General features: G+C 41.5%; 1 protein-coding gene across 2 annotated transcripts in view; it reads right to left on the bottom strand.

Moving 5' to 3' along the window:
• The window catches only part of CUNH4orf19 (chromosome unknown C4orf19 homolog), a 116791-nt gene extending 103932 nt beyond the window's left edge, over positions 1-12859 (bottom strand). The window contains exons 1-2 of one of the 2 annotated variants that reach the window (XM_037738016.1): positions 12794-12859; positions 12252-12478 (exon numbers count right to left, since the gene is read on the bottom strand). The gene's annotated coding sequence lies outside the window, so the exon portion shown is untranslated. Of the gene's footprint in view, positions 1-12050; positions 12165-12251; positions 12479-12793 lie in introns of those variants that run through there. The other variant, XM_017527298.2, reaches the window with a different exon arrangement.
• Positions 12860-14797: the final 1938 nt, after the last annotated feature.

Below are 14797 nucleotides of genomic sequence, written 5' to 3' on the forward strand. Positions count from 1 at the left end.
CCCACCAACAGTATAAAAGTGTTCCTATTTCTCCACATCCTCTCCAGCATCTGTTGTCTCCAGATTTTTAAATGATCGCCATTCTAACTGGCGTGAGATGATATCTCAATGTGGTTTTGATTTGCATTTCTCTAATGACCAGTGATGATGAGCTTCTCACTATTCTTAAGATGAAGACCACCAACTATAAGGTTGTACTGCCCACAATTTGCTTATGTCAGCATAGACAGTTTGGAACTTATGAGTGTGTTTTTAATCTGTGCTTTAGGATGTAGATTAAATGAGTTGCCCAACAGGAATATAAAATATATTCAGAAATGGTTAGTAAGAATGTCATCAGAAGGTAGAGATGGCTTGTACAGGTATGCTAGCTTCATTATTTCCACTTAACATAAAGAACTTTGTGAATCTGCAAAATGGATATTAGAAGTAATTTTTCTTGGTGAGATCAGTTTTTTATGAGTATGACTAGCTAGAAACAGTATAGTGAGAGGCATTCCCACTTGTGCATCAACATGATAGGTTACAGCAAGCCAGTGACTCTCCCCTCTCTGGGGCTCCCTTTGCCAGGTGAGAGTCCACTCAGCCTGTGGACCCTAGCTGGACATCCCTTCCTCAGGGAAGCTGTCCATACCAGCATGGATATGGCATCGATGCCTGTGTCCCAGCAAGAGTGCGTCCAGGTCCATTTTGTTCACCTTTGTTTCCCCACCACCTAGCACAGTGCTTGGCCTCCACAGACACTTGTTCAATAAAAGGGCATTTGGATTTTATTCTACACATTAATAGAAAAAAAAGGTTTTTGTGGCACTAGGTTCACTAATTGGAATGGGCCCTCCAGTATAAGAACATTTCACAATTTTTTTTTTTCAAAACTTCAATTCCCAAAATAAAGAATGGAGAATATACTAAATATGAAAAGTGAGGCCACGGCCTTCTCTTTTAAATACTATACATGCCAACTTTGTTATTTTGAAAACTCTTCATGGAACTGAGAATCCACAAAAGGTCACGTTCTTGAGCTCTAATTTCTCCACATTTTATAGCTTTCTTTAGTCTCCCTACTTATAGCATGATCATTTCAGCATGTAAATAAGTTCTGCTTTCTCTGCGAATTCCCCTGTTGCTTCCTTTCCTCAAATTAAGTCCTTGGCATCCTCTCTGCCTCACGCTAATACAAACATGGAATTGATTATACGTTTTTTACATGTTTGAGGTATTTTAGAAACATTTAAAACTATCCCTGGGCAGATATTTAAATAGACAATTTTATAATGAGGAAATTTCCATCTCTAGTTAGAAATTCAGGGGAAATCCTAATCCTAATCCTGAAAGCTTCTTGCTATTTCGTGTGGCTTTTATCTAAGGTCAAGATGGGGGCAGCTGGGAGAAGATGTGTGTAGTTTGAGCCCCTCCCTCATTCTTTCTTTCCATCCTGTACCTCCCATCCTGCTCTAGTTCAGATTTATTTCACATTTGAGAAAATGGGAAGCCAGAGAGGCTGAGACTCAGATTATTTAAATATTTACTAAGGGTGGACCGTGCTAGGTAGATGCACATTAGAGGAAGTAGTTAGCATCCCAGTTTTACAGATGAGGAAACTGAAATCCAGGAAGATTAAGTAAAATTCCTGAGGTCCCACAACAAATGGCAGAGCCAAGATTCAAACCTGAGGAGAGTCCAGCTCTCATTACAATCTCTCCTGGGGCAGCCAGGCCTGACTCCAAATGGCCCACAGCTTCTCCTCCTTTGAGACTCACTCAAGAAGTACGGTGGGCCAAATGGCTTAGTGATGGAAGAAAATACAATCCCCACACCCAGTTTCTTTCCAAAGGGCTCACGTAAACTGAATAGAGGCTAAGCACCTGCAGAGGTGAGTAGCGATTTAATGGGAACAAATGTGCATATGGTGCTGTCATCTGTGTTTGGGAGGATGAATCTGATGATTTCTGACTTACAGGCATGGGGGTACTTGTGCCTCACCTAGTCATACCTGCCATTAGGGGACCTGCAACGTGCTCTAGCCACGAATTCACGAGTTTTTGTTAGCTTGTTTTGCTTGTTTGTTTAGTTAACACTTAAAGGATGATTACCTGTCAAAGGTTGCCATTTCAGTAATTTTATTCTCTAAAGCTGCTTCTTTTTTTTTCTTTTTTGGTTACATAAAAGCAACACTCCTTTTGCCCCATTAAATCTTTGAATCCAGGCAAATTCAAAGGCAGAGGGTATGAAGAAAACAGCTCGCTAGCTGTCTTCACACCAGTGAGCTGTGACTTCTCCGCCTGCCTTTGTTTTCAGGCTCACCTCCTCAGTGCCACAACTTAGCCCTGTGCTGCAGCACCAGGAAATACTTGTGTTTTATCTTCAAGCAGAGAAAGCGTGGCATCAGCATTCAACAGTAGCACCTGAACTCATTTCACAGCAGGGGGATCAGGCTTGGTGAGGCCTCTGCCTGGGCTGTAGTGGATCTCTGCAGTTTTTACTATGTCCACTCCTAAAATTCTTGGCTTCCTTTGCCAAAACCAAATCCTGACAAGCATCATAAAACTTGTCCCATCAAGTTTAAAAGAGAATGTAGATAAATTGTAGACCCAATTTTGATGGTCTAGCCAATTAACTCTGTTTTATGATTCTCTTTGGAAATGACTGTAGCATTAAATGTATTTGTCACATGCCAGGTAGCCAGCAAACCAGGATTTAAACCCAGGTAATGGCAGCTTTAAAATGTGAGCTCTTTCAGCTTCCCCACACTGCTTACCAGTGGCTGGGAGATACTGCCACAGGGAAAGGAACTGCTTTGAAGTAGTTTAGTGAAAAAGCACAGGTCAGGAGGGTTAGAGACATGGGACTCAGCCCTATGACTACCTCCAACTTATGGGGTATTTTTGAAGAGGTCCCTTTCTCTCTCTAGTCCTTGGCTTTCTTATCCATACAACAAGGGGTCTGGACCACTGAAGGCCCCTTCCAGGACATGATTCTGTCATCTACGGACATTTTTAAAGCCTCAGCTTAGCTGCTTAAGAAACAGGCTTAAAAATTAAATTGAAAAAAAATTTCAAAATCTTTTCATTATTCAAAGAATTAAAGGAAAGAACTGCAAAATTGCTCAGATCATTTGAAATTTGAAGTGTAGTATGTTGTCATTGGGATCAACATATGGATTCAATGAAATAAGAAAATCAGGCAGGGGAGGAAATCAGTTTTTAATGAGGCATTTTGAATTTTCCATGAAATAATTACTTCAAAGCCACCAATATAGACTTTGAAACATCTTTCTGAATTTGGCACAGTGTATATGAAAAAAGTCAAACCAAAGTAAACCAAAGACTGATCAGTTTGATAATCTCCTCCAAAGACCAAATGAAAAACCTGCAAAGTGCTTTAGTTGGACAGATACAGGATTGTTCTTAGAGCCGGCAGACCTGGGTTCAAATTTTGGTTGAGTCATATCTTCAAGTCTGTGTCCTTAATTGCAAAATGATCATCGTAATCTTACCTATATAGACGTCACAGGGTAGTTGAGAAGGCCTAATAAACAGAACCACGTAAAGAACTATTTCATTGCAAATAATTACCTGCCAAAATAGTGTCCCCACTATTTACATGGGCGTACAGATTTGGAATTTTAGTGTTTGAATTACCTCTTAGCAAAAGTTGAAAAACTGCTATAATTGAAAGGAATAGGGGAAGCCGCCTTTGAACAAACAAGCAACAAAACTACAATCACCAAAAAGCACCCTTTTTCAGTAGCAAAGAATTGCAAAGATAACATCCAAACCTGAAGGTTGAGAGGCAGAGTTCAGAACTTGACAGTCCAGAATCATCTTCACATTCTCTCTTTATTCCCTTAGAAAATCTGACATTGAGTTCCACAGAAGATGCTTTGAAATGCCTACCAGATTGCATCCTTCTTTTCTATTTCCTCCATTGTCACCTTGGTCTGAGCTCTCTTCGAAGCACAGCTAAATGACAGCAAAGCCTCACAACCAGGGTCACTGGTGCCAAGCCAGCCTCAGTACGGCCCGATTGACTTTTCTAAAAAGCAGACTTCATCAGGATCCACAGCAATTCCATCAGTCTCACATGACTTCCTTCTGTTGCCAAAAATGCACCCCTATTCTAGTCTAGCAATCCCTCCACTTGCTCTCACACTTGTGGCATTGATTCCAGCCTCAGGATCCAAGCTTTTGCTGTTCTACCTGCCTAGAAAGTTTATCCACCCTCATATGAAGGACCTCTTCAAGGAGAACTGCAAATCACTGCTTAAAGAAATAAGAGAGGACACAAACAAATAGAAAAAAATTCCATCCTCATGGATAGAAAGAATCAATATCATGAAAATAGCCATACTGCCAAAAGTAATTTATAGATTCAATGCTATTCCCATCAAACTACCATTGACATTCTTCACAAAATTAGAAAAAACGAATTTAAAATTTATATGGAACCAAAAAAGGCCCATATAGCCAAGACAATCCTAAGCATAAAGAACAAAGCTGGACACATCATGCTACCTGACTTCAAACTATACTACAAGGCTACAGTAACCAAAGCAGCACGGTACTGATACCAAAATAGATATAGAGACCTCAGAAATAAGATCACATATCTACAACCATCTGATCTTCAACAAACCTGACAAAAACAAGCAATGGGAAGAGGATTACCTATTTAATAAATGGTGCCAAGAAAGCTGGCTAGCCACTGGACCCCTTCCTCACACCTTATACATAAATTAACTCAAGATGGATTAAAGAGTTAAATGTAAAACCCAAAACCATAAAAATCCCAGAAGAGAATCTAGGGAATACCATTCAGCACATAGGCATGGGCAAAGATTTTATGGCAAAATCATCAAAAACAATTGCAACAAAAGGCAAAATAGACAAATGGGATCTAATTAAACTAAAGAGCTTCTGTACATCAAAAGAAACTATCATCAGAGCAAACAAGCAACCTACAGAACGGAAGAAAATTTTTGAAGTCTACCCACCTGACAAAGGTCTAATATCTAGAATTTACAAGGAACTTAAATATACAAGAAAAAAACTACCCCATCAAAAAGTTGGCAAAGGACATGAACTTCTCAAAAGAAAAGATTTATGTGGCCAGCAAACATATGAAAAAAAGCTCATCATCACTGATCATTAGAGAAATGCAAATCAAAACCACAATAAGATACCATCTTACACCAGCCAGAATGGCAATTATTAAAAAGTCAAGAAACAATAGATGCTGGTGAGGCTGTAGAGAAATAGAAATACATTTACACTGTTGGTAGGAATATAAACTAGTTCAACCATTGCGGAAGACAGTGTGATGATTCCTCAAGGATCTAGAACCAGAAATACCATTCAACCCAGCAATTTCATTATTGGGTATATGCCCAAAGGAATATAAATTATTCTATTACAAAGATACATGCTTGTGGATGTTTATTGCAGCACTATTCACAATAGCAAAGACATGAAATCAACCCAAATGCCCATCAATGACAGGCTGGATAAAGAAAACGTGGTACATAATATACCATAGGATACTATACAGCCATATAAAAGGAGTGTGATCATGTCCTCTGTAGGGACATGGATAAAGCTGGAAGTCATCATCCTCAGCAAACTAACACAAGAGCAGAAAACCAAACACCACATGTTCTCACTCTTAAGTGGGAGCTGAACAATGAGAACACATGGACACAGGGAGGGGAACAACACACACCAGGGCCTGTAGAAAGGGTAGGGGGAGGGAGAGCATCAGGATAAATAGCTAATGCATGCAGAGCTTAATACCTAGGTGATGGGTTGGCAGGTGCAGCAAACCACCATGGCACATTTACCCACATAAAAAAGCTGCACATTCTGCCCATGTATCCTGGAACTTAAAAAAAAAAAAAAAAAAAGAAAGCAAGCTCTTCCACCATCCTTCACCTATCTCATGCAAGTCATTTCCCCAAGCTCCCTTTAGTGCAGAGCTCAGCCTTTACTGTGCTTATGAAATCATCTGGGGGATCCTGTTAAAATGCAAGTTCTGATTCAGTAGCCTGGAGGTGGAGTCACAACACTGCATTTCCAACAAGCTCCCAGGTGGTTATGATGCTGCTGGTCCATGGACCCCACTTTGAGTAGCAAAGCTTACTGGCTTAGTGGAAAAAAATAGAAGGGTAGTAGTTTTTTGAGATACATGGACATGGGTTTAAATGTCGTCTTGATTAGGTTTTATTGTGTGACTTAGGGCAAATAACTTCCCTCATATAATGGGAATATTACTTATTTTATATAAATGATGTGAGAATCTTTTGAGATATTAACAGATACTATTTTCAAATAGGGCTTTCTCCAGTCTCTCCAAACTCATCACTTCATCCTCTATTAAGCTTCTCTGATTATCCAGTATTATTTCTCTTTACTTGGAATCTTATTGGTTAACTAACATGTATATACATGCAATCATATATAAATATATATAAATATATAAATATATAAAAATCATATATAAATATATAAATGAGACCATATGTTCCTTGAGGGCATAATCATGTTTGATATTATTTCTCTTAGCATATACATCCAGAAGTTTTACTAAAGTTAGTCTTTTTTCCCATGCAAGACTCTGAGCTCTACGATAGTTAGTAATACCATCACCCTTCACTGCAGCAAAATGCAGAGAGGCAGGGTTCCATCGTGGTTCTGGGCAAAGGCTTTGGAGTTAGACACACCCATCCCAGTGTTGTATTTATCACTCACCATCTGTCGTGCCTAATCCAGACTAACACAGCTGGTTCTCAGTTTCTTCACTTGTAAAACAGGATTTCTGCCTTAATCTTTAGTGCTATTGTGAGAATTAAGTTAGAAAAGTTATGTAAGGTGCAAGGTGTATATGATAAATTGTGAAAAAGGCCATGATTCTCCATCCCTCCCTGAATTCATGCCATTTTCTAATGTAACTCTGCAGCCCCTCCCATTAGAAAGTGGGGTCTATTTCTCCACCCCTTGAATCTGAGCTGGCTTCTTGAGTTGCTTTTGAAATAGACTGGAGTAGAAGTAAGTTGGGTCACTTGAACCTAGGCCTTGCTTCCATTCTCTCCTGCAACCAAGCTGAGCCAACATGTGATGAACCCAGGCTAGCCTGCTAAATCATGAAAGACAGGAGGCTCAGTTGGTCCCCACATGATGTGGCTGATGGTCTACCAATACTGAGAGCTGCCTTAGTGACCACAGATGCATGAAGGAACCTGGAAAAGACAGTAATTTGCCCAGCCAAGCCCACCCAAACTGCTTATCTACAGAAGCCCAAGCTCAATAAACGGTGGTTATTTTAAGCCATTATGTTTGCGGTGATTTGTTATGCAGCAATAGATAACTGATGCTGAATATATAAGTAATTTCTCAATAAGCAGTGGCTACATTTTGGAAAATAACAGAAAATGAGTTTTTCATAGTACTAACATTTGTGCTTTTTAGTCAGAAGTGGGAAGATGACTAAACCAGGAACTGGGACTCTGAGATTCTGGTTCCAGCAGCTTTTCCAATGGGCAGCTGCGTGACTTTGGACAAATCATTTAATCTCTTTGAGGTTGTTTCATCATCTATAATTAAAGTGGTTAAATCAAGAAATTTTTAAAGTTATTTTCCGGCTCTAAAAAAAGATCAAGAGTCCTTTTTACCAAAATGTAGTACTTATTCCTTTCTAACATAGTTTTGAACACTATTCAACGTTTTTCTTGTAGACTTAGGGTTTAATCACAGACCACCTTCATTGTATTGTCTTTGCTGCCTAGCAGTTGGCTGTAACCACATTTTATACTTATCTTAAGAGCTGTATGTTAAAACAATAAAGTGGATCTCCTTGCTATGGACCAGGAACCCGGGTAGCCAAGCTCATTAGGAATCAGAAATGAAATAATGCCAAATAAGTTCTAGTAAGAATCTTAAGTATGTGGCTCTTACCAACAATTTGAAGGTAAAGGTAGACTTCTTTTATGCATTTCTAGGTCACAATAAATATTCCGGAGGCCTAAGGTTGTTGACAATCTGGCCAAATAAAAGGGACACTATTTTACAGCTATATAGAATCAAATATTTGTATTTACTACACATTAATAACTAAGATATATATGATACCCAGTGATCAAATGAGGGAAAAGAACACCAAAATCAAATTTTAAAACGCCTGTGTGTAGACATCTACTCTGCAACTAGTGATCAAGCGAATTAATAAATTTAGAATATATCCAAATACACATTGTATTAAAAAGCTATGCATGTGGCAATGAGTCAATAACCAAGGTGACTTCTGTTGTCATACAGGCATTATGTATAGCCTCTCTCATGTCATTGATACTCTTACAAATACCATCTTCTCTGTGATACGTAGCAGGCCACGTTGTGGTCAACTAAAAACAATAAAAAAGAAAGGCTACTCTACTGTCCAGTTCCACTAGTGTTAAAGAATAAAATGTTGGGGTGTTTTTACTCCCAGAAGGAGTTAAGCTAAATCAGAGAATGTGTATATGATGGCAACAGTTTACCTTAGCTTTGCCTTCAGATTTATGTAGTTCAGTCAGCAGAAAGAAGCACTAGGTTGTTGAAAATGTGAAATGTAATTGGCCAACTATTTACTAGAAACTTTTTTCTGTGATTAAAAACCATGAGAAGTCCTAGAGGAACTAGAATCCACATGAAGAACATTGCAGTGAAATGTAGCTTACATTTATCTACCTGGAGAAAATGTATTTTGAAATGACATGTAAATTGACGTCAGAGATTTCAAGTCACCTAACAGGTTCTTACAGTTAAAATCTTAAATACCAATGCTTCCTTAAATATCTTTAGAATCAATTCACTTCTTTCTCTCTTCTAATGTGGATTTTTGCTGCAGCTGCCTTTTGTCTCGCTTGTCTCTTTTCTGTTTCATTCTCATGGCAGCCTGCATGAACTCGCTAAAATAGAGATATGCTCTGCTTAAAATCCTTCAACTGTTTCTTCCAAGATATTAGGATCTCTGAAGACAAGGACTGTGTCCTCAGAACCTCATCGGTTGTCTGGTGTCTCTGGGTCTACACACATGATGTCTCTGAGGCCAGGTCAGGGTTTCATTTACTTTTGGAGAACCACTTGCACACAGAACAAAACAGGATTCGCCACTTCTGATGAAGTCTGGATACAAGATGCCTTTTGTCATTTGTTCATATTCATAGTAGCTCAGGGACCTCTGTCTACAATGACTGACAGCACTGAGTCAGCATTTTGAGTCTTAATGTTCTGCTTCGGATACATATTCATTGGTTTGGTGTTTTAAGTATGCTTTAGGAAAAGATTATTTGATAAGCTACAGTCCTGAAGATTTTAACTAGCCTCTGTGGGACTATGATATTCTCAGGCAAAAACAGCGCAAGTAGATGAACGATTTCATTTTCAGTTTATTCTCTTTTTTTTTTTTTTCGAGATGGATTCTCGCTCTGTCACCAGGCGGGAATGCAGTGGTGGAAGCTCGGCTCACTGCAACCTCCACCTCTTGGATTCAAGTGATTCTCCTGCCTCAGCCTCCCAAGTAGCTGGGACTACAGATGCATGCCACCATGCCCAGGTAATTTTTGTATTTTTAGCAGAGATGGGGTTTCATCATGTTGGCCAGGATGGTCTCGATCTCCTGATCTTGTGATCTGCCCACCTAGGCCTCCCAAAGTGTTAGGATTACAGGCATTCGCCACTGCACCTGGCCTACAGTTTATTCTCTTAAACAGCAGAGTAAGGAATGAGCCATTCTGTGTCTCTACAATGAGAGCCACAGGATGGCTCATGGGTTAAGACAGGCTCTCTAGAAAGGCCACAAATGAGTGACCCATCTGACCTGCACATAGGTGGAAGACTCCAAGTCTGCTTCCCCTAGGATGACCCCTTTGACTTTTCCCAACTCTTCTTTTCTACACACCTAGAAAGTCTCTCTGTAAGCATGTAATCTGTCTAATGACCAAAAAGAACAACCAGAAAGAAAATCTGTCTAATGACCAAGAAAGAAAAGCAGGACATAGGTAATTAGTTACTATTTAACCAAGACTCTAAAAGATCCCAAGATTCAGGGTTATCAGAAAAATTGTGTAACTAGAGGAATGTGAAACACAGTCTAGTGAGAGGAAATCCAGCTACCCGGAGGCAGCTATCCAATTATTTGGAAACTGAAGTCTATTCCAAGAAACACAGTGAATGGGCTTCTGGGCACCAAGAGCGGGTTGTTCTAGGAGGAGAGAGGCCGGTCCTACCTGTGCCCTGCCCTACCTGTGCCCTGCCCGTAGGCTGCAACTGGATTCTGGCTGGAGCTTAACCAGGTTGTGTGTCCAGGCTCGGAGAGGGTCTGGGTGGGAAGTCAAGGGAGTCATTCCACATTTAGGATAATAGAACATGTTAGTATGCAAGTTTTTGTCTTCAATCCCAGATATGCAAAAAGCTCTTTGAAGCACAGCAAAGATTTCTATTCTCTTTAGAGAATCGGCTCTATTTCTCTTTAGGTATCATTATATATCTAAATCTCTGGAGCCATTGAGGACCAGGATCACACGTGCTGAATAAATGATGGAGCAGGATCAGAGGATGGACACAGAGTGGGCTGAGAAGAGAAGTAAGCACACTTTCCCTTGCTGTCTCAGCATCTGTTCATCAGTGACTGAGGCACTCTTCACACTTTATGGAAATAGAAATAACTCTGGAACTTAACTTTAAGCTTCAAATTGTTTCAGTTATGTATCTTGTTTCAATTATCTGCCTCCTGACAGTGTTTCCCAGCTGGGACCAGTAAGGTGGTCTATGGCCTTTAACATCTGTCTTATCCTTCTTCAAATAGTATTAACTGAAGGATTAAATGGGGTGGGGAGGGGTAGGCAGCAAATATAGACTCTATTACGTTTAATAGCAGTAACCCCTTTCCATTTATTTGTCATTCAACTCTCAAATGCTTCTCATCTTTTCTCCAGGTATTATTCCTCACAAGAGATTGCTTGATTGCAATCACCACGGACACCCACAAACCTGGGCGAGACGGATCATCAGTAATATTTCCCATGAATAGTGACAGTAAGAAAATAAACCTCTATTCTTCAATGATTTGAACCACCTCTGGAGCACAGACTTCCTCTAAATTCACAGGGCAAATATCTATCATGGGGCAAATATCTCTGCCACCATGGAAAGTAACATAAAATGTACTAAGTCATCCGAAGGAGTTTTTTAAAATTTTTAAATTTTTTTTTAATTTTTAAGGCTAATTGCCGTGCTGGGGTAAAAAGCATTGATTCTTGCCTTTTATCACTGGAAAATTATTTAGCGGTGCTTTGTGAAAATCTCGCCTCATCAGGGCTGCCAACGTCAATGCAACCCAAGTAATCAACCTCGGAGATGCTTGCCTAATGATTAAATATTTAGCAAACAGTTTGTGACTATTTAACTGTTTGCACCTGGCACCCTCTTTTTCACTATGTGCGGCCTCCTGGCACCATGACCTCTTTCCCCACCCCTACCCACCGCCCAGGCTGCCAGCACCCCTGGGGGGGGGGCAAATCCCGAGATCCAAGGACATTTCAAAGAAACAGCAGAGGTCACATTCCATTTCCTTTTTATTAAAAAAAAAAAATGCTTAAAAATGGGGGAGGGAGAGCTAAGGGAAAATCTCTTGCAGTTTTTCAAGTTCGCATGCACCGTTGAAAGTTCATTAATTAGGGATTTAAAAGCAAAAATGTTTCACATAACCAATCAGACGCCAAGCTTTACAAACGCCTTGGTGTTTAGTTTGGGAATCTGTAAAAGTCCGCCTCCTCCTACTCCAGTTTTGCCCCTTTTACAGCCCCTTTGTTGAGTTACGAGACTCTTCCCAAAGTCATCAAACTCCGAACTGCGTCTCTCTATTCTGTAATTTTTTTTTTTTTTTCAGGGCAAAAGCAAATCAAGAAATTAAAATTAAAAGTAGGCACCACGGAGAGAAGTGGGGGAAAGCGCGCCCTAAAGCCAAGTTCCTCAGGACTCAAACCCTCCTCGCGCGCGCGGGACGGGGACGGTCCCTACCTGGGGTCGGACGGCGGCGGCGGCGGGGTCGCGGCGCCCATGGCTTCGCCGGCCTCAGGCGGCCGCGCCGGGTAACGCCAGCAGCTCCGCGCTGCCGGGAGCCCGCCGAGCTCGCAGCGGCCGCCCCGGCGCGGTCATTGGGCCCGCGTGTCACGTGGCCCGGGCCGCAGGCGAGCCTCCCCGACACGCGTAACCCTTTACCTGCGCGCCTGGAGGATGCGGCGGGGCCAGGGCTCGAACCCCTGGAGTCCGACGTTCGACGTCTCCGGGGCCGGGGCTGCTGTCCCGGGCGCACGGAAGCAGAAAATCCAAGCGCTTGTTGACCTCGGAACGCGAACGACCATGCCAGCCCACTGCCATCCCGGGACACTCCGTGGTGCCTACTTCAGTGCTGCGCTGGAGAGAAGGGAGCTTCCTGGGATCTGGGACTGGAGTAGGGGATAAACTAATGCACTCTGGCAGATAGATGTGTACTCCCAAACCTCGCGAACATGCGTTTTTCGGTTTCTTCCTCATTTCTGGCATTCGCCGCCTAGACCAGCTGTGAGCTTCCTCGCCAGCCCTGTAGGAGCTACATGGACCAAGAAACAGTCGGGGCGACATCACCACGATAATAGCCCGGGAAGTTGTACACACTCGCCTGCACCCTAAAGGCCACAGTGGGAGTTCAGTGAACTCATGGTTCCCTGTCCCCTCCTCCCCCACTCCTCCACCATCCCTTTCTTTTCCTGAGGTCTTAGGACCTTGGCCACAACACTGCATCCAATCTCCTGAGCTCCACATTCGTAGCTGTTACAATCCGTATTTCTAAGTGGATGGAGAACTGGTTCCTTTACCCTAGAACTCTGCTTAAGGACTGGACATTCTTTTCACCTGTGCTCCAAAGCAAATGCTGGGCTTGCCAAAAAATAAAAAAAATAAATAAAAAATGTGTTAAGCAACTGCGCCACCTAGCTTACCCTCTTCTCTCTTCAACTCCTCCAGCGAGAGAATAAAACAGGATATTGGAGAGAGAGCTGGACAGAGTATTATCTAAGGATGGACATTGTGTCCTTGGGTTTTCAGTGTATCTACTTTAACGATTCCAGCCACATTCACCTGACATTCGCCAGGCTTTTGAAAATTTGAAGACTCCATTTTTTGAATCCTTCTAATTTTGCAGCGCTGGGATTGCACGCTGTAAAGTGGTAGATTGTTGCCGGAAATTGTATGTGGTTTTACATCCTTTGTCACAATGAACGGCATTCATGTCCAATAAAGTCGACACATAATTGGTGTCTACAGGATATTGAAACATTTATCAGGTAGGTTATCTGTCCAAAAAGGCGTTGGTATTTGTCTTGGGTATTTATTTATTATTTGAGACAGGGTCTGACTGACACGCAGGCTGGAGGGCAGCGGTGCCATCTCGGCTCACTGCAACCTCCTCCTCTGGGGATCAAGGGATCCTCCCACCTCAGCCTCTGGAATGCCTGGGACTACAGGCACATGCCCACCAGCCCACCATGCTTAGCTATTTTTTTTTTTTTTTTTAAAGACTAGGATGGGAGTGGGCTCTCCCTAACTTGCCCAGGCTGGTCTTGAACTCTTGAGCTCAAGCGATCCGCCCTCCTCGGCCTCCCAAAATGCGATTGCAAGCTGAACCACCGCGCCCAGCCTGTCTTGGGTTTTAAAGTTTACCATTCCTAGACTAATAGCATTGGCATAATCTGAGGGAATGTAGTAAAAATTCAAATTCTTAGGCCCCAGCCCAGACGTATTGATTCAGAAATAGTTGGGGAGAGAGGGTGAAGAAATCTGTTTTAGCAAGTGGTACCCACTCCAGTTTGAGAACCATTGCTCTGAATATACACAAGTAGCTGGTGAAGTTCCCCTCCTCTATTAAATAGTGCGGGTTGGCATTCTATAAAATCAGAGGTGCAGCTTTTATTTGTATCCCTTAATTACCAGTATTATGTAATTTGTCATGTTGATACCCTGAAACTGACCCCTCCGTGTGTCCATACAAACTGTAATCTGTGCTTCCTGCAGCTCTCTTGGAATGCCAGATTGAGATCTGAGGCGGCTCTTGCAAAACCTATGGAAGCAAAGCCTATGGTTTCTTGATGCATGGCAGGATGAAAACACCATGATTCATTTCATTTTTTAGGTGTGCTCATGTTTTTATTGGCAGGTAGATTGTTCCCAGCCAATGAGTTATGAAAGATAGAAAAGCTAATTTATTTGAGTGGATTTATCAACATGGTTCCAAATTTGTCAAATAGTTGGAAAAGAGAAACAACATTTAAAAAGATTATGGTATCAGTTTATGTTATAAGCAAAAACCTCCCCACACCATATTAGGCACTGTAATAAGGGCACCTGAGAAAGAAACAACAGAGTGGGTTCTTTTTATCTCAGATTTCTCCATGGGATAGGTTGCATATTTCTAATTGGCTAGATGGATGTCTTACCCTTAAACTCTCTAGGTGCAAGTTTATTTTATGATTTTCCTCATTTTCATCCCTGTTCACTTTACATTTGTAATTCTATCTACTCAATTTCAACTGGAACTGGAATTATTTGAGTTTTCTCTCCCCTTCATCAACTACCTCTATCCATTAACCCTGAAATTAATCTTGAGTTGCCTCTAAGCAGTCTCACTGTCACTCTTCTAAGACCGGGTTCTAACATATTCTAACTTAGATCATTGACATGTCTTTACTGGTCTCCCAGCTTCTGGTCTCTTACATCTGAAAACCATCTGA

Source organism: Cebus imitator, unplaced genomic scaffold, assembly GCF_001604975.1.
Source record: "Cebus imitator isolate Cc_AM_T3 unplaced genomic scaffold, Cebus_imitator-1.0 Scaffold47, whole genome shotgun sequence".
NCBI lineage: Eukaryota > Metazoa > Chordata > Mammalia > Primates > Cebidae > Cebus > Cebus imitator.